The sequence below is a fragment of the Rhopalosiphum maidis genome, chromosome 1 (assembly GCF_003676215.2).
Source record: "Rhopalosiphum maidis isolate BTI-1 chromosome 1, ASM367621v3, whole genome shotgun sequence".
Lineage (NCBI taxonomy): Eukaryota > Metazoa > Arthropoda > Insecta > Hemiptera > Aphididae > Rhopalosiphum > Rhopalosiphum maidis.
In genome coordinates, this window is record NC_040877.1 from 11,208,678 (window position 1) to 11,228,567 (window position 19,890).

Here is a 19,890-nt window from a genome sequence, read left to right on the forward strand (position 1 = left end):
TGTATTTTATTCACATTTCATCGCTTAATATGACTCAAAGCACTAATTTTAACGATAATAATAGAAATTAAATAAAAATGTCTCGTCATGATAGTAAAATATTTTCAGTTGATATGAAGGATATGGAAACTATACATAGTTACCCTCCTAAATCAAGTACTAAATTCATACTAATATACATAGAATATGGTCTAGAATATGGGATAGATTAATTTTAAAATACATATGCAATTTTATACTAACAATATATATACGTAAATTATTATTTTCTCAATGATGCATTTTGATATAATATTTCAGTTCGAATACAACAACAATACAAATTAATAAAATAACATTAAATAATTTCGTACACGATTTAAGACATTATTTTTGTACCTTAAGCAAATTCGATGATTATATATCAAAGCAAAAATAATTTATATATAAGTGATCTATAAATGGTTTTTGTAGAATTCACTCACTTAGAATTTAAGTATATACTTAATTTGTTTTATTTCTTATGAAGCTTTACTCAAAACAAAAAATAAACAAAACAATCAATAATTTTAGAAAGATGTATTTTGTAATCTAATTTTAAATATTACAATCTGTAAGTTGATAAATCTCACCCGAATTAAATATTACAATCTGTGAGTTGATAAATCTCACCCGAATTAAATATATATTTTCTTTATGGTTTAATCCCTCATTTCTGTTATTACTGCAGCATTTAATATATTAATCAAATTATTATAAATACACATGAAACTTACAGAATATTGACTTCAAGCAAAATATAAATTAAATAATGTAAACTTAAATAAATAAGGAAACGTATATAATTTTCATCGTACCGAAAACATGAATGCTTTTGACAGTTTTTTCTTAAATAGATATAGAGAAATTATTAGTTTATTTTCATGTTTCGCATTCGTCATGCCCACTGTATAGAACGATAAAATTATTTGTCAATATATTTATTCGAAAATTTGTAAAAAAAGTACGATTATTTACCAAATGCTAAAGTACGTAAAATAAATAATATCCTAAAATCTATCATTTCATAGGTACTAAATATAAAAATATGCGATGATTTCTACGTGCTGATATTTAATTATATTATATAGAATTAAAAATAAAATTTAATTAAATATTTAAAATAAATTATATAAATAATTAAAAATAAATATATTAATTTTAAAAACTTGTAAGAAAATATTTGAGTGTAATGAAAGCCTATTAAAAATTATGTTATAATATAATAAACATAAGCAATAATAACTAAAACAAATTAAATATTATAAATTCACTTTATAACGTTGTTTCTTATTTATTTTTGAGTAAACTAGTGTAAATCGATATATAATCAAACAACTTAATGCATATTTTGTTATAAGAATATTTTTTTTTTATCAGCGTTTCAGTTCTTTCAGATATTATTGATAATTTTAAATCATTTTTTACATACAATTTAAGTTAAAAATATGTTTCACTTATTAGTCTCAAAAACTATAAATCTTATAATAATGCCGAGATTTGTTATTACTTATTACTCAATAGAGACCTACATCTACTTTATATATAAGGTTTCCACTTTCCAGTCATTTGAACACTCGAAAACAATAAATTGAATGTTAACATCACATTGCTTGGTGTTTGCAAAAGACTTCATCGGACTTAAGATAGAATAATAATAATATTAATAATTATCCAACGTGTATAAATACCATCTAATATCTATAGCTGTTTGTTTCGTTCTTACAATATGTCTTTAGATCTTTAAAATTATTAATAGAAAAATAAACACAAATTTGCTGGCTGTTAAATATAATTAATTAAGTAACTTCACAACACTATTAAGACAATATTAACTATTTTAATTTAAAATTTAACACTATAAAATAGATTAAAAACGAAAAAACATACAAAAAAACTAATAAAACGGCACTTTTTACGGCGTACTGTAAGTATAACAATATATTAAAAAAAAAGATAAAAAAATCACCACATATGCATTAAAATATCACCAACAATATTATAATATTTTAATATTATTATGGTTACCTACAAAACGGCCACGGGTTGGATCGCGAGCAACAACAACGGCAATGCACGCGGACGCACGGATCGGCGGGAACAACAACACTGCTGCGTTGATAGGGAAAAAACGAAGACGCGGCAGTAATAGTTCCCTCGGCGGCGGCAGGCGCTCGCGAGTTTTTGAATTCCACCAACGGACGTTTACAAACGTGACGTCGGTGCGCATGCGCAAAGACGTAGGTCAAGGCGCGCACACTTTCCATTACCCAACCCTTTCCCCTCTTCCAATCATCCATACCAGTGGCTACCCGCCCCTCTTTAAACCACCTCATTTGTCGTTATTGGTGGTGTTAACGTTTTTAGTGCTCCATCGCACCCACACTGTGTGTCCGTGTTGTACTTACACACTAAAAGTGTACATGTGTACTTTATGCTCTATATTTTTTTAAACTTTAATAATCTTTTTTTTAAATTATTGAAAGTTTTTGAATCGAGTTTTAATCCCGTCTTGTATATCAACGTGAATTTGGCTCGAATACAAGATAATCCGATACGTCAAAAATGTATAGTAATAATATAATCTAATATCTACTGAGTAGTAGGTACACGTGGTGTGTAAAACAAAACTCCGTAGTATTAAATAAGCTACGTGTAAACAAATTGTGCGATTGCTGTATAATGTGCCAGGTGGCTAGCCGTTATTTGTCACGTCAAAGATAGGCGCCTGTCATACGCCTGTATGGATACACGCTTTATCAGGTAGCCTAACCTATCTAGTATCTACGTATGAACAATATTATATAATAGCGTTTTAAACGAAACGTGTTTTTTCCCCCCAAACATTATTAGCATAGAACGAACGTAATACACTTTACGCACTAACAGCCGACGGTTAAAAAAATTCGAACGGATTGCACGAAACGAACAGAATCAGATCTTAATCGTTTGAACGAGATTACGAGTGTATGCATACCGTCTACTGTACATATACCGTATTATAATTATATAAATGACATGTTCGCATAAAATGTACATTAAACACAATTTCCCAGTTCTCCGGGATGCCGAGAATATTAACTAATGAAATAACACGAAGTGGTGCGGAATGAGGAAATTTATATCACAATAATACAGGTAACTGTAGTAAGTAAACCAACGCACAATTATAATAGAGTATTTTACAAAGAGTGCGTATATAAATCCCCGAACGAGGCACCCCGTCCCCGTACATTTCGACGCCGTATTAAATTAATATAATTTTGCTTTTATCTATCGTCGAATTAGATCAAAACAAAGACAACGATTAACTAAAGACGTAAAACCACGTTTCTTGATATTTTTGTATACAAATATGTATAGGTACACAAGCCCTGTTATACATCTTGTTATTACAATATTATCATACGTTTTTGAACACATACGGCATGATGTTACACGAAAACATATTAGGTAACGATAGTTAAACATAAACAGAAATGTTTTTTGTATTTTCAATGAAATATTACGCCATTTAAGGTCAAGTAGGAAACAATAAAATACAATACTATAATGGAAAACTTTTTGAAAGATATATGTATTAAGTATATTGATATTAACCAGATTCCAATTGGTAGATAAAACAAGTTTTAGAGAATGTTAATATGTATAATATTATTTAAACGTGAAAAATGAATCATTAAATATTGTCATAACAACATGTACACAACGAAAATGTTTATACATTGTAAAAGATTTTATGGAAACATCCAAACTTAAATAGTATTTTTTTTTTAATCAAAAAATCATTCAACTGCTTTACTTTAAAGAATATTAAGTTTAATATAATATAATATAAATTCAAAAATAAAAACAAATTTAAAACCGCAGAATTATAGACAACAACAATTTCCACTAAATGAATGTATACACATTTAATTGGATATCGATATATTGAATTATCTCTAATCATGTTATTAATATTTAATATAAATATTATAATATATTTAGATCAATCAATTTCGTATAATACTTTCAATTAATTGTGTAGGAATATTTAAATGAGTTTATTTAAACATTATTTATTCATAAATGAAAAGTATAAAATACATTTGGTTACCTGTCATAATGTAGGTTACGAGAATTAATTATTTCTCTAATTGTAGTCTAACTATTCAAAATATAATTGAAATTTAGGTGTATGCAACGTTATTTTTATATAATGATAATATATTATTTACACTATCAAAATGGGATCAATTATACTCCACCATTATATCCTACAATAAGTTTGATTTATACAATTAGCATATACTTATTCATTGATTAAATATAAAATGAAGATGGACTCCGTGTTTATTCGTGATGTGTACATAATATTAAACGTGAAATAGTTGTAAATTTCAATATAAGATCCAAATATGAAATATATTATGAGCTAAATAACAAATTTTGCTCAGTTTATAATATATTTATTATAAGCTATGACAGCGTCAATATTATATCATCCATTAATTTAATACCTACCTATATAAGATAAGTTAATTATAAACAACATTTAAAACTATTATCCAACTTACCTAACTTCATTAAAAATATTTTTTTTAAATAATAATTTCTCACAATGTATCATACTATTTAGTTATTTTTCTAATTTAATAAATTTATCAAACATTCACATTAATTTTCTGTTTTTTACCTATTTAATTGTACTACAAAATAATAACCAAATATCAAATATCATATTTATATATAGGTATTATGATTAATTTGTATTAGTGAAATTAAGCTAAACAACCGCTTACATATTATAGCAGTACTAACCGGACATACAGGTAGGTACTGACACAATATAGTCAATAGTTTATTCGATTATTAAGTTCTACATAATTCATCAATTTGAATATTTTTTAACAAAACATATAATGCAAAATAAATAAATAGAACAAATCAAAGTTAGCCAATAATTCACCTTTCACATTTCCAACTATGTGTACGTATGTATACTATAGAGCGGAGCCAAGTTGCAGATATTGCTTAACGAACTCACTGCCCATTTGCCAACCTAACCAATTAACGGTTGCCTATACAAACCGTCTGAAAAACACAATTGAACTTCACACGATATTTTTTGGTAGATAGATGATCCTCAGTTGAGACTTTCGATAACCTACTATTCTCAATGCATCAATTAACAATTAAATTATCTGATATACACATACACGCAAACGTCTCTCATTGTGTTAATTATATGAATATATTTTATTTATATATATTATATATAGTATAAGTAACTATTATATAGTAACCGATGCCAATCTGCTGCAGCCATAACAAATTCTACAATTGTTTTTACCGGTTAATATCGATCATATAGTTAAATGTAGGTATATTTTCATAATGATGCATGCAATATACATATACCAATATTAAAATCAAAAATGGTTCATATAATATGATTAATGGCCGCAGTACTAAATAGTAGAATAATAACTGTAGCAAAATTACATTTAGTTTTACCTGTTGCAGCCGAGCTTGTCAGACAGGGCCATATACAACTAACCTGAAACATTTTTTTAAAGTTCAAATAAATAAGAAATAAAAAAAACATAATGTTATAGAAATATAAAAAACAAACTTAAAATAATGATTAAAACTAAATGCGATTTTCACTAAATTATTTGATTAGCATTTTAAGTTATTTGAAATCCTCAATCATTTATACTTATAAAGTAACTATGAAACATTATAGGTAAATAACTGCAATGTTATATTATTTTTTAATGTCAAGCGTTTGTATAATTTATTAAAATTTAAAAATAAAATAATTTATACGTAATATATATTGTACGATGAAAATTTAATTCCAGTAATATTAAATAAATTGTTATTCTATTGCTAATACCTATATTATCTGTTTCATATACAACATAGAAGAAATAATTTTTTAAGAAGTTTATCATCAGTTTGCATTTAAAAGCATTAGACAATAAAAATACCTAGAATTCTTTTAATATCATTTTTTTTTAAATATACTAATATGTATTTGCGTATGCATTATACAATCGTTGTGAGATGATATATAGCGCGTGTACTTAAATAAATTATCATAATACTTAAACTTGAAGTATCGATTTAATGGAATAAAAATTTGTCACGAGTTTTAGATAAATGGAATAGAAAAAAGACGATATAATAAAATCAAAAAAACTATTGTATGACAAATACGGATAAAAATGGTTTATATAAAAGAATTTAATGGTACCAGAAAAAATTAAACAAAATTATTGATAAGCGTTTTAGTAAGAAACGAGCGTACATACATTAAGTCCACTAAGTACTAATTAATCCAAAGAAACAATAAATATTTAACTTCGTTTAAAGTATAATACCTACCTAATTAATAGTACCTATACTTATAAATATAATATTATAATTCATAATACAATCTCGATGAAGATATTATGCTTTTGCTTTAAGATTTAATAATTAACATGAATCGTAACTAAACAAACTTTATAACAACATGTTTTAAACTTATCTACATATATCCTGGTAAAAGCTGGTAATAATTTACTTGATAGGTTATTAACTATATTGTTAATCAATAACTATAAATATTAAGTACATACAATATTATTTGTCTCGAAAAATACTCAGTGAGAATGAGTAGTAGAATAGTTATTTTATTACGTATGTACAATTTTCTATCGATTTAATAATTATACATTGAAAATTTAAGAAAAACACGATAATTTTAAGAAATATTATAAGAGTCGATAAATACATTACACCTTCATTATAATTTTTAAATAATCATTTATTTATAAAAACAATATGACACCATGCTGTTGTTAAAATATAATATGTGTATACGTAATATGTTTGTATTAACAGGTAAACATGAAAAGATAATTGTTCATATCTACTTGTATATAAAAGACAAAAACTACGGGCTCCATATAATATATATCTAGTATTTAGTACCTACATACAGTATTCAACAATTATAAAGTAGCATAGAGTTTTTGTCAATAATCAATTTAACAGTGACGTATTTAAAGTAAAAAATAAAACAGAATAAATGTTTATAAATTGTGTTTCAAATAAAAAGGTGTAAAAACAAAAAATTCAGACTTTCAACGTTGAATACATGCAATGTTGCATCACAAACATACTCACTTTATTAGATTTCAAGAGATGCGATAGGAATAATAACCTATATTGGTTTACAATGATTAGTGTTTTTGTTACTTTACTATTTGTTTCCACAGAAAAAGTTTTACATGTCTTTTTTATATATTACTACTTGGATGTTAATAATATTTTGGAAATGTAGTTTTAAATTCTGAGTGGAGCAATAAATGTTAAGACTTTTCATTTTTCAATAATTTATTCTTTTTTTATATGTGTCTGATGTTGCATTTAAGAGTTATATAAATGCTTCAGATTTTAACATCGAGAATAGTTTCTAAAAGGTAGCAAATTTAATCTAGTTAAAACTGGAGATTTAAAAATTCTTATAACTATTCATATAATCGTAAAAAAACAAGATAAAAATTAAGGAACGGAATATTTAACACATAACCAAGCCCGTAATTCAAAAACATATTTCTATAAAACTTAATTTGCTACCAAAAATCTATATACACATTTGCTAAACTTTAAAAAATTTGAATTATTTTTTAGTGCTATTTATAGATATTTTAAATTGTCTACTTTTTTTTTTAATTTTTCTGACATAATGATAAAATTTTTATTTTAAGTAAAAGAAAAAAAAATGTCATAAGTTTTCCCTCGCCAATTAAATAATTTCAAAAATATAATAATATTTTACGACGATTACATTATTCGCACCCCCTTCGGTCCCAATTAGTGCGGATAATCGACGCTCCACTGTAATTATTTTGTATGCTATTGATACCTTTTCATAAGCCTATTCTCGTCGTACAAAAAAGTATCGGTATTGACTTATATCTATAAGTAACAACTGTTACTTTATTACTAAAGGCCGGAATAATATTCCCATTAAAGTTTAAATAGCCAAAATAAGATACTAATATTCTCTAAGAAAGTTGAAAATATTCTTCCAATATATGTATATTTAAAAACAAAAAAATATATATGAAAAACATATGCTTTTATATTAATTTAATATATTCTCTTAGATTAAAAATATACTTTTATACGAAAAAGAATAAAGTATATAGGTAAATACAGTAACTTATTACTACTAATGTTAGAATACATAAACTAGCAACATTCGTATATAGAAAAATTTCCTTAGAAATAAATGTTGACAAACAGTCGCCTCTCAGAATCGTTGTTCATCGTATTTATTTGATGATATTTATCATTGAATTCAAATTTATCACGTTCATTACAGTGACCTACTCAATAACGAAGTACACTTAACGCCCATTGAACAGCAGAGCGGTACTCACTGGCTAGTGGCTCACCTATTTAAGTTTATAGATTTATTTTAATTTAATAAATAAATTGTATTTACGTAACATTATTTATTTTAACAATAAACTGTATAGAAAAAGGTGATTAAAAATCTATTTTCAGTTCTTAACATTTAGCTTTTAAAAAATAAAAAAAACTATTCAAAACATTAATCTTTTTAGAACAACACGATTTGGCACAAATTGTTTTAGGTGAAGGTTGAGCATTTCAAATGAATTATATCACTCGTCACTTGTAAAGTGTAGACAATTACTTTTCCTGCATCGGTATAGTTACGGTATCTATAATAACGATTATAATGTGTTCGTTTATCGTTATCACTTATGCTAATTTATTTATTTATCTACTTGAATCGTTTAAATAAATATTTTAACATTGATCTAATTCTTATTTTTATAATCTAACTTCCCCAAACTGACCGTAACCATGGAACATAATATATGGAAAAATTAAAATTATAAAAATTAATAAATAATAAAAATTGGAATAATAAAAATTCCACTCTATCTATATTAGTTATTGATGATTTTTATTTGTTTTTTTTGTTTTATATAATATAAAACATAACAATTTTTATAAATTTAATATTTAACTCATACTTTATTAATTAATTAAAAATTAATAGTTATCATTTTTTTTAAAAACTATTAATGTGCCATCTTATAAGTTTAACAATTGTATAGACTATGTATATTGAACTACCAATAAATAATAAGAGTACACTTAAATTACATTTGTCAAACTTATTTACTTCTTAAATAACATGAAATAAAAACATAAACATAATGCAAAATATTATACATGTATAACAAAACATATTCTATTCAATTACGACCTTGTTGAAACAATTAATTGTTCTACAGAAAACTGTGCTTTTACATATTATACTATTTCAATACAAAAAATGTATTGAATATGTAACAGGCGAGTATTATACATTAAAAGAATATTATGAGGAATGACGAAAATAGTATTTTAATACGAAAAATTTCCCTCTCAATTACGTAATAAACAAAAAATAAAGTAGATAAAAAAACTACTTTACCTACTTGAATAAGTACATTGTTGAAATTTACCTACAAAATATTAACTCACATATTATATAGAGTAAAATTACAACAAAATAATGTAAAAATATATACCTACAACCTTTAAAGTTATTTTTTTTTTTTGCTAAAATGAAATAACAAAGCTGTTTTTAAATGTTTTTTTCCAAATAATACTAACTAGCAAAAACTATATTATGTTATATTAAGTGTTAAGTTATATTAGTTATATACGAATACTGGGAGAGGGAGTACTTAAAAATATTTACCTAAAAATTATCCGATTTTGTCTTAAACCAAACTTCTAAGTTCTAATGGAAACCGCAGTCACATGGTCATTGCATAAATCATTTCTTGTTTTTTCTCAGTCGGGAAATCCAAAGCGTACAAGAATTATATTTTCAATAACTCACTAAAGTGATAAGGAAAACATAGTGAGCAAGTACAATTTTCGACTGAAGAACTTGTCTGCTTGGAATCATCTTACAAATTCGACAATGACGTGTGATTGCAGGTTTCAGTATATACAAGGATATAATAACATGATATTATAACAATATTGAGTAATGATAAACACTGTATATATGAATTATTAATTACATACGGGTATATAATAGGACTCGAAAATTGTTAAAAATTTGATGAGATGAGGTGGCACATTTCTATATTAAGAACAATAATTCAAATTATTAACATTAATCGTCGAAACTGTACATGAATTAATCGAAATTATTAAGAGTAAATAAACCTAGATACTAATATCTATAATTTTAAAAATAATAATTATCTTTAATATTAATTTTCTGATTTTCAAGTAAAGAATCATAAAATTTAAGATTACATTTTTAAAAAAAAATATATTTATAAATTATACTCACAATTGTAAAATATTTAGATTTTATTAATCATAATTAAATTTTGATTAATATATTATATTATACTATACGTTATAGTGTAGTACTATTTTGTAACAAGGGGAGCAAAACTTTTTTTGCCCAGCATTAATTATAACTTTAAAATCCTAAATACACTACTGACTTACGACTAGTTTTAAGTTCGGTCCAACTTTTTTTTTCATTAATATACAAGTGTATATATGAGTAATAGGTTATACATAGTTATTAAACGATATAGTAAGTAATTCAATTTATTACTCAGACAGCGAGTAAATTAATTTTGCAGGCGACGCATAGCGTTTACGAGCGGTATAAACTCAATAACCGCAACACCTGACGCGTGTGTGTAATGATATGTAAGTACTAAGTATATAGGTACGTAAGAGTGGTTATAAACCACGTAAAAAATGAAAAATAAATAAATAAACTAATAAGAGATAAGCAGAAAAAATCAACGGTCACTCTGCTTTAAAGTAGTTACTCAGTGTGTCTCTTTGTTGAGTAAGTCACTGTGAGATGAATTTAATGTAAGTGAAATGGTAAATTATAATATACGAAAAACCATTTTTAGTGAAGACGAACAGTCGGGCTATATTTTACGGATTTTCTATAATTATTTATATTTCTGTTAATAATTTATTATGTCTATACTAAAAATAATACAGTAATCGGTATATTGACATAATTTTTAATAAAAATAAATCTCATTGAAATATTAAATAGTATTATAAATTATAATATATACTATATAATTAATTCATATAATATTAATAGCTGTTGTAAATTAATACTGACACATTACAAAATAGTGTGAATATGTTCGTGATATAAATAACATAAAATTCTAAATTGTATTTTAACATTTTATTGTGAATAATATAGGTACATACGTAGAAACAAAATGCTTCAAGTCCCTACGAATAATATTTTTTTGAATTACAACAAAATAACTAAAGTCATTATATTTCTGTTTGAATAACGTCTAAAAAAACATCGAAGTAATCGAAAAATAAAATTTACCATACATACAACACACATACATTCAACCGTCGTACCTATCACGTGCGCTTCAGCAACTGTTTTCCACAGTTCAACTCCCATTGTTTCAGACTATTTTATACGTATACGATACATAAGCGACAATACATCGTTCGTATATATATTTTTATACGTATATTATATTAAATGATAAAATTATAAATACCAAACCACACACATACGCATCACCGATCCCAACGGTATCGACCTTAGCCTAATACAAATTACAGTCTGGCCACCAAGGATAACGGTTTGACGGTATTATTATACACCCATTACATATTTTACATATATATATATATACATATGATACATACATATGGGGACACCTGCGTAATGGTTTCTATTGCGCGACTTTCCATCGCGGTCGTGAAACACTATTTGGTTTACCACACGTGGTTATGGAAATTTACTCTTCTGTATGCGTATATACGTTTCGTATACAATACCATGTCATACATATGTACAGAGTGATTCGCCAAACATTTTCACCCCTATTTTAAATTCTAAGCGAAACGTTTAAATTATGAAAATGCACAATACTTTAAGTATTATAAGTGGGTACCGCTCTACTAGTTATACATAGGTGTCGAATGAGTCACTAAAGGTGTGTTAAATTTGAATATAATGATAAATCATTGGGAGCAGAAACGGTCTAGCAGACTAATCACCAAGAGATATGTTTTTATTGGGTGGAGTAAGCAGTACGGGTCGCTATACTCAAGGGACAGTTTTCAAGTCATATAGTTAAGAGGAAAGATTAAGAGTAGTGTGTGTAGTTTTAATATGTTAAATTTATAAATTAAAAAGGTAAATAAATTATAAATTTATATATATATATATATATATATATGTTACATTATAAAGTAAGAAGTTCGGGGATTGTGCACAGTACCCAAACATTTTTGACAATGCCAAAATCATTTAAATTTAAAACTAATCTTTCCTACATTTTTCAAATATTCGACGCGTTTGGATGATGTGACGACATTTCGTAACAGCTTGAAGCATTTGATTTGTTTGGACCCTTTGAAATTCCGTTATCTACCCGTGGTGACAAACTGACAACTTTGAAAAACAAAATTCTCTTCGTCCTACACGGCCCTTGCAACCTTACTTTCTGGAGATCCCTCGTAGATGTAAACAAAGGATTTTAGGCTCAGAATCTTGCAAGTACCTAATATAAACTATATCAAATTATTAAGACGAAGTGATTAGGGTGCTTTCCAACTCAATGTGTCACAACTCATAATCGTGGTTTGTGCTAAGAACAAATAATATTTTTCAATAAGGAAATACATTTTGATAATGAACATCTTTATAATATTATGTTACAATAATTTTGTTTTTTTTTTTTTAGTAAACGATAGTTTATTAGCGTATAATTGTTTATATATCATTTAAAGTTACATTCCAGTTATTAACATTTTTTTTTTAATATTTTACATAATTAAGATAGGATGAATTTTTATTTTGCTTATTCAAATTATGATTATCAATAATTCAATATTATTAATACTTGAATCATACAAATTTGCAATAAAATTACGCAATAGTTATTTTTATATTATGTTAAATTTTATTTTTTAAATTTAAAATAAGAGATTTTAATAATTATGTGTGTTCACATAGTATTTATATATTGATTAAAATATTATTATACTTTTTTTACATATTATTATAATCAAACGATGTTTTTATTGAGTTATATTAATTATAATTAATGAGATAATTTATTTTTAGTTTTTAGTGATAAAATAAAACATTTTTTTAAATGTATAATAACTATATTTAATTATTTTTTTCTTATTTTAACTAATTTTTTATTTTATGATATATTGATATGATATACTTATATATGAAAACATTTTATACGATTTTAAAAAGGGTTTGTTTCATTATCATACATTTTCACGTGAAAATTAAGAATCCCATAAAAAAATCTTAATTTATTGACATACATAATAATAACATATATGACGTGTACTATCGTGAGACATTTAAAATAGTTCAAGCATAACGGTTTCATAATAGTCCAGCAATAGTTTCAAGTTTCAACAAACTATCGTGCATCATTATTTTTAATAAAATATGTCATCATGTTTAATTTTATATCGTTTTATAACTGTTATTTAATCATTAAAAAATTCAATAGATTCCACCAAGGCTTTAAAAAATATTTCTGAGTATTCAAAATAAATGTTACTTGATTGATTGATAAAACGTATTTATACCATCATTATTAAAAAAAAAAAATAGAAAAAATAGAAAATAAATATCATAGTTTATATTTTTTTCAAACATATATTTTTAACATAACCTAATATATTTAAAAATTGATTTTGGATTCTGAACGGAACGATGAATGTATTGATTTTAAAATGATGTATGCTTTTTATCATTCAACGAATTAAAAAAAAATTGTCTTTATCTATGACATATTTATTCAAAGCGTTTAAACTATACATAAGCTTACAATTTATAAATTATGCATAGTTTAAGCATATTATTAGATATTGCTTGTTGAATTGTGTTGTTCACAAATTTTCGAATATTTAATTTAAGGTGATTTATATTTATATTACACTGCTTTTATTTAATAATATTAAAAAAAAATAGTATTTTAAAAAAAAATTAAAACAAAATCAATAAATAAAAAGAATACATCGATGAACCAGGTCTAAAAAGTTTAAAGTTGTTTTATTTAATGTTTAAACAAGAATGAATTAAAAAGTTCTTATTAATTCAATAAAATAAAAACTGTTATCTCATTATTTGATTTGGGTAAGCGAAAGAATGGTTGTCAAATGGAATATCAAATATAGTTCATATTTATAGATTATTGTTATGTTATTATTAGACTATCTCAGATTTGTGATCTTTTTCGCAATGTATGCACTTCCAAAAATATTAGTCCAATTGCGCTTTTTTTGTAGTAACTCATCATTTTATCGATATTATGTTTTACAAACAAATAAACAATACATGAATTATGAACAAAAAATCAATTTAGAAAATTATTTTAACAAAGTACCGTAGGTATTTTAAATTGGTCAGTAACTAAAAACTAAAAGTAACTTAAAAATGAGTTGATATATGTCAAATTAGTAGTAAGAAAGAGTTTTATTTTTAATTTAAAAAATGTTCAAATTAAAACTACACTCAATAATAACAGTTACCTATATTTTGTTCTAGCAAAACATATTATTTGGTAACGGGTTGTTTACAGTCATACCGATAATATATAATGTTGGCAACATATTTTGTGTTTAATTAGTTAACAACTTAAATGAAACTACTTGTGTGATAAACTCATCTGGATAACTATATATATATATATACAAATACAAAATCTTAAATACCCCTGCACTGTCCTAACTGACATACAGTCAACATATTTTATAGCACTTGAACTCTAGGTAAAAGACGGATTTTCTCTCTTGGTTAGGTAAAATTGAACATTTAAACATAATCTTAATTATTACTGACTTAAATTAATATATAAATCGTTGATCATTTAAATTAATTTGTAGTCTATACTGTAGGTAGATAACAAGGACAGATATTAATAATATTAATAAGTTCAACCATATTATTTCATACAACAAATTAAAAAATTTAAAAAAAAAATCTTAAAATTAAAATATGACATTTTTTTAACCGTCCTTCTATTATTATATTCTATAATAGAATATTGAAAAGTAATATTATAATTTGTAATATAATTATATAGCACTAACCCATATAACCATAAGCTACACAACTAATAATTACATATTGTTACATACATATGTTGAGTTATATTTGGTAATGGTTACATACTTACATACTGATAGTTGAAAAAAAAATAATATTCAACTGTCCTTGAATACACTGACTACCATTTTTAGTGAAAGATAATCATCTTAATATCTATCTACTATAAATTTATAACTATAGTACATGACTTATGACTAGGTCATACCGCAAAGTCGATGCAATTTTTAATTTATATTTTAGACCGTAAGGCCTTATTAGAAGCTTTCTTTTGGGTAATTTTGGGAAAAATTAACACAAGGTTGCTAAAAAGTTGCTATTAATAATATTTAAATAATTATTAAGAGTCAATCCATAAAAAAAAATATATATATAAACGTGTGAAGTTAAAATTTTAATGAATTTCAACAAAATCATTAAAATTAGCAAATTATTTTTATGTTAGAATTATAAAATATCCTTAGGCTGACAGACCATCTCCACTCAGAATGGGTTTTGGTATACAATTATATAACATAGAATTCAAATTTAATGCATCCATTACATTGCTCCCATTCGACCCCTACTTTAGAGAGGTATACCCACTTGATACCGTTTTATTTATTTAAATTAGATTTTGATAAATAATAAATGAACGACGAAGATAAGAATTGCAATAAAACATATGAAGATTATGTAAGTAAATTCGCCAATTTAAAAAACCTTAATTTATATTTATTTATTATTTTTTCAACAGAAATCGCATTACAAATAATGTTTGACGATTGAAAATTTTAATTTCGGTAAGAAATAACAAGATGCTTCTATAATTATATCAAACTGCAATATGATGAAATCATTAAAACATACTATAATTTGCAAAAATAAAAATATAACATAATTAATATCATATATATTTAGAAGTGTAAATACGACATAATTAATATATATATATATATAAAATAATTAACATAACTAATTAAATATGAATAACTTGAATAACTAATTCAACCAGAGTTATTATATACTTTAAATAATTACATTAATTATAATAAGATTCCGCCAATTATTACGTAATATTATTTTAATTCTGATATATCGATTCGTTTAATGATGCGATAATAATTTTAAAAACAGATTTGTAATTGGTCATAGTTAATTGAAGATTCTGAGAGAAATAATTAATGAATTAGTTTTACAATTATGTATGCTTTTAGTGTGTTCAGCGTAATCTTTAGGTTTTACAAATTATAGGTATATAAGTAATAAAATTGCTTCAATCTTAATTTTTCAGAGTGATTTCTAGTGAGAAATTGGATTTAGTTGGTAATTTCAGAACCAAGAATCCCCTGTACTATATAAAATAATTGGTAAAAACAAGGAAGCTTACATAAATCGAATTTTTGAAAAAATAATCGATTTTTATTTTTTTTATTATTAAAAATAAAGAATATCTGCAGACTTGAATTTTTCAACAAATATTAATATCATTTTATATGAATAATTTTAATTTTCAAAATATTTTGTCTCATTTTATGTCAAGTTAATTTTTATTTAAATAAAAACGCTAAAAAATTGTACACAAATGTATTTTCTTGTAAGTTATTTTACAACATTTAAAAAATATCAATAGTACATATTCACCGTTTTTCTTAAATAAACATTTAATTATTTAAAAATAAAAATCACGAAAATCACGAAAATCTGCAAATTATTTTGTAATTTAACATTTATGTATAAAACTAAAAAAATGAACACAAGATTTTTTCATATGTTTTTATATTGGAATTTTAAAAAAAAATTTAGCATAAAACCATACACATTTTTTAAGACTTATGAACAATTAAAGTTAAAATGTTGATATAAGAAATTCAAACGTTAACGGTATACCTAATAACGATTTATCTTCAAATTATTTTGTTATTATTACAAAAAAATAATATTAAAATATTTTTAAACATTATGCCATTTTCTGTTCAAATTATTTGAAAATTCTTACACAATATTAATGTGCAAAAATAAATCGCACATTTTTGTTTCGTAAGGAAATTAAAAATTGGAATTTAGGAGGTAGAATTGTTTTCTATCGTTAATTTTGTGAATAAGTTAATTACTTTCATGTTTTTAATTGAATAATAAATGAAATACATTAGTCATTCAGTAGGTAATACTAGATTGTAACAAAATACGGTATACCTATAGGTATACGTTTATATTTATTACCGAATATTTAAATAATATAATAAAGTTGTTCAAAACATTAAACTACAATTTTTCTATAAATAAATGAAAATAATCCATTTCCTATGATTTGAACTTTATTTGCCCCTTTTATTTCTACGTGATACTTAAACAAATACATATTATATAGGATTGCTTACTAACAGATTGAAGGGGCAAGAAACTGGAAATATCAAATAAATTCCAAACTTTTTTTTGAAAAATTGTAGTTTACCTACACGCTTTGAAATTGCTAATAATTATTGATCCGACATTGATGTGCTAAATGCCTTAAACGCATAACCACAAAATGGAATCCTATGTATATAAAATACTTTGCCAGTAGACAGTAGATAATCGACAATGGTAAGCTGCTGCAATGATCATAAATATTAGAATACAATAAACAATTCTATAAACGATTAAAACTTCAGCAATTTTTAGTCATAGAAATTATTTAAATTTTACTACACTCATAAAATATTGTATCAAAATATCAAGATTCATACAAAACATTTATCTAATTTATAAAGTCACAAAAAAATAACATTAATTGCTATAATTTTTCAAGCATTATATTTCTTCTTTGATCGTTAATAAAAATTGTATTTAAAATTTAAATATTAAATCCCTAAATCTTTATTAGAGATAAAAATACAATACGTAAATTAAAAAATATTTTTAGAAATGTCGATTAATATTTATGTACATTGTACATTCATATTATAAAACCCTGGTATTTTAATTTTAGATACCAAATCGTATTATTTTTTGCTAAAATTGTTACTAAACTATTTGTTTATTAAAAATTTTTGACAAAAATGATTTTATTGTATTACAATAAAATAAAATTACGATTAAATGTTAAGATGTAAAATGTGTATACATAACACATTTATTCTATTTAAATTAGCATAAACAAATTTATTATCATATTTAATTTATTTCTATAAAAACTAAAAATTAATATTATATAATATATAATGATCAATGTCTATCACTCATAAGATATTAAAGAATAAAACATAAATTTTGAAAAATATTAAAAACCTAAAAATCTTGCTCTGCTGTACAGAAAATGTCGTGTTTTGGCATAAATTAAATCAGTTTACCAAAACTAGTCAAACCATCTCAGCTCAGAATCGTTTTTCGTATTTATAGATGATATATCAATAAATTCTAATCACATCCATTACGGTGATACACAAAATGACCTATTATACAATAAAGCAGTACCCACTAGCGGCACTAGCCCACTCTTTTTGTTTTTCCCGATTATTTTGAAAAGTACTGAAAATTTTTAATTTGGCCTTCCCAAAAGTGTCAACTAGATTCACTCTCATACAAAAAAATTTATCTAAGTATAAATCAAAGCGTTTGTTTCTACTTTAAGACATGTGCATACACAATAAAAATACACATCATTATTATCAATTCATAACTCCACTCAAAATTTATAATATCATATTATAAAAATAGAAATACCTAATGAAACGTAGTTCTTACAAAAAAAATAATTTTACAAGATAATAAAAAGAACTTACCATTAAAAATTGCATATAAATTGTATACTAGAACAATGTATTAAGCACGAAATTTAAATTAAACACGAGTCAAGCACACGCTTAGTTAATACTAACGAATAGTAGATAAAATGTTAACTCTTGAGTGTACAAAACAGCCGTGTATACAATATTTGTTCAACTGTTAGAAAGCAAACATGCTTAATGACTATTACTACACTGTTATTGTTTTTAATATTTTTCCATAATACTTATAAAGGGGGAAATAACAACAGCAGACAAAATGTAAATGCGAGTAGAAAAAATATAAAAAGGTAAGAACTTAAAATAATGATAATTAGCTATAACTATTGAGTTGTTTTATAAGATTATTTAATATCTAAGTAGATCAGAAAATTAATATTTAGATTTTAGATTACTGTCAGTAGTTAAAGTAAAAGAAGGGTATAATGATTAATCAACAAACATTATTTTAGTTTACCACTATCCTCATATGAACATATATTTAATCCGCTTTAGTAATAGAAATATTTATAAATTATAACTATATTAAATACTAATCATATAAGCTTAGATTTAAAAACTATTTTAGTATTTGTAACAAATAAGTACCTTACCTATAATCTTTATACCAAATATTTTACATTACATTTATATGCAATATACCTACTCCGTTCATATGGGTACCACTGTCATTTACTCATATATATTATATTTAAGGTACCAGGAGTCCAAAAAAAAAAACAACTTGATTTAAAATAAAACTATATGATGATCAATAATGATGAAAAATCTAGTTCCAAATTTTTTTTAAATTTAAAACTCAGATACTACCTATCTATAGTGTAACATAAAATTTTGTATTAAATTAACTTAAACTTTAATGTTAAATATTTTTATTCTAAATTAAGTAAAATATATTATATTGGCTTCACAATAGTATATTAATAATATTCAATAGACATT

At 24.3% G+C, this 19,890-nt stretch overlaps 1 protein-coding gene across 5 annotated transcripts in view; it reads right to left on the reverse strand.

The window, feature by feature from the left end:
• The window catches only part of LOC113548112 (serine/threonine-protein kinase tricorner), a 121,719-nt gene that overhangs the window by 99,797 nt on the left and 2,032 nt on the right, over positions 1-19,890 (reverse strand). For 2 of the 5 annotated variants that reach the window (XM_026948794.1, XM_026948792.1), the window contains exon 1: positions 1,710-1,972. The exons of 1 other annotated variant lie outside the window; for it this stretch is intronic. The gene's annotated coding sequence lies outside the window, so the exon portion shown is untranslated. Of the gene's footprint in view, positions 1-1,709; positions 1,973-2,046; positions 2,163-5,517; positions 5,561-19,890 lie in introns of those variants that run through there. 2 more of the 5 variants (XM_026948796.1, XM_026948797.1) reach the window with 2 other exon arrangements.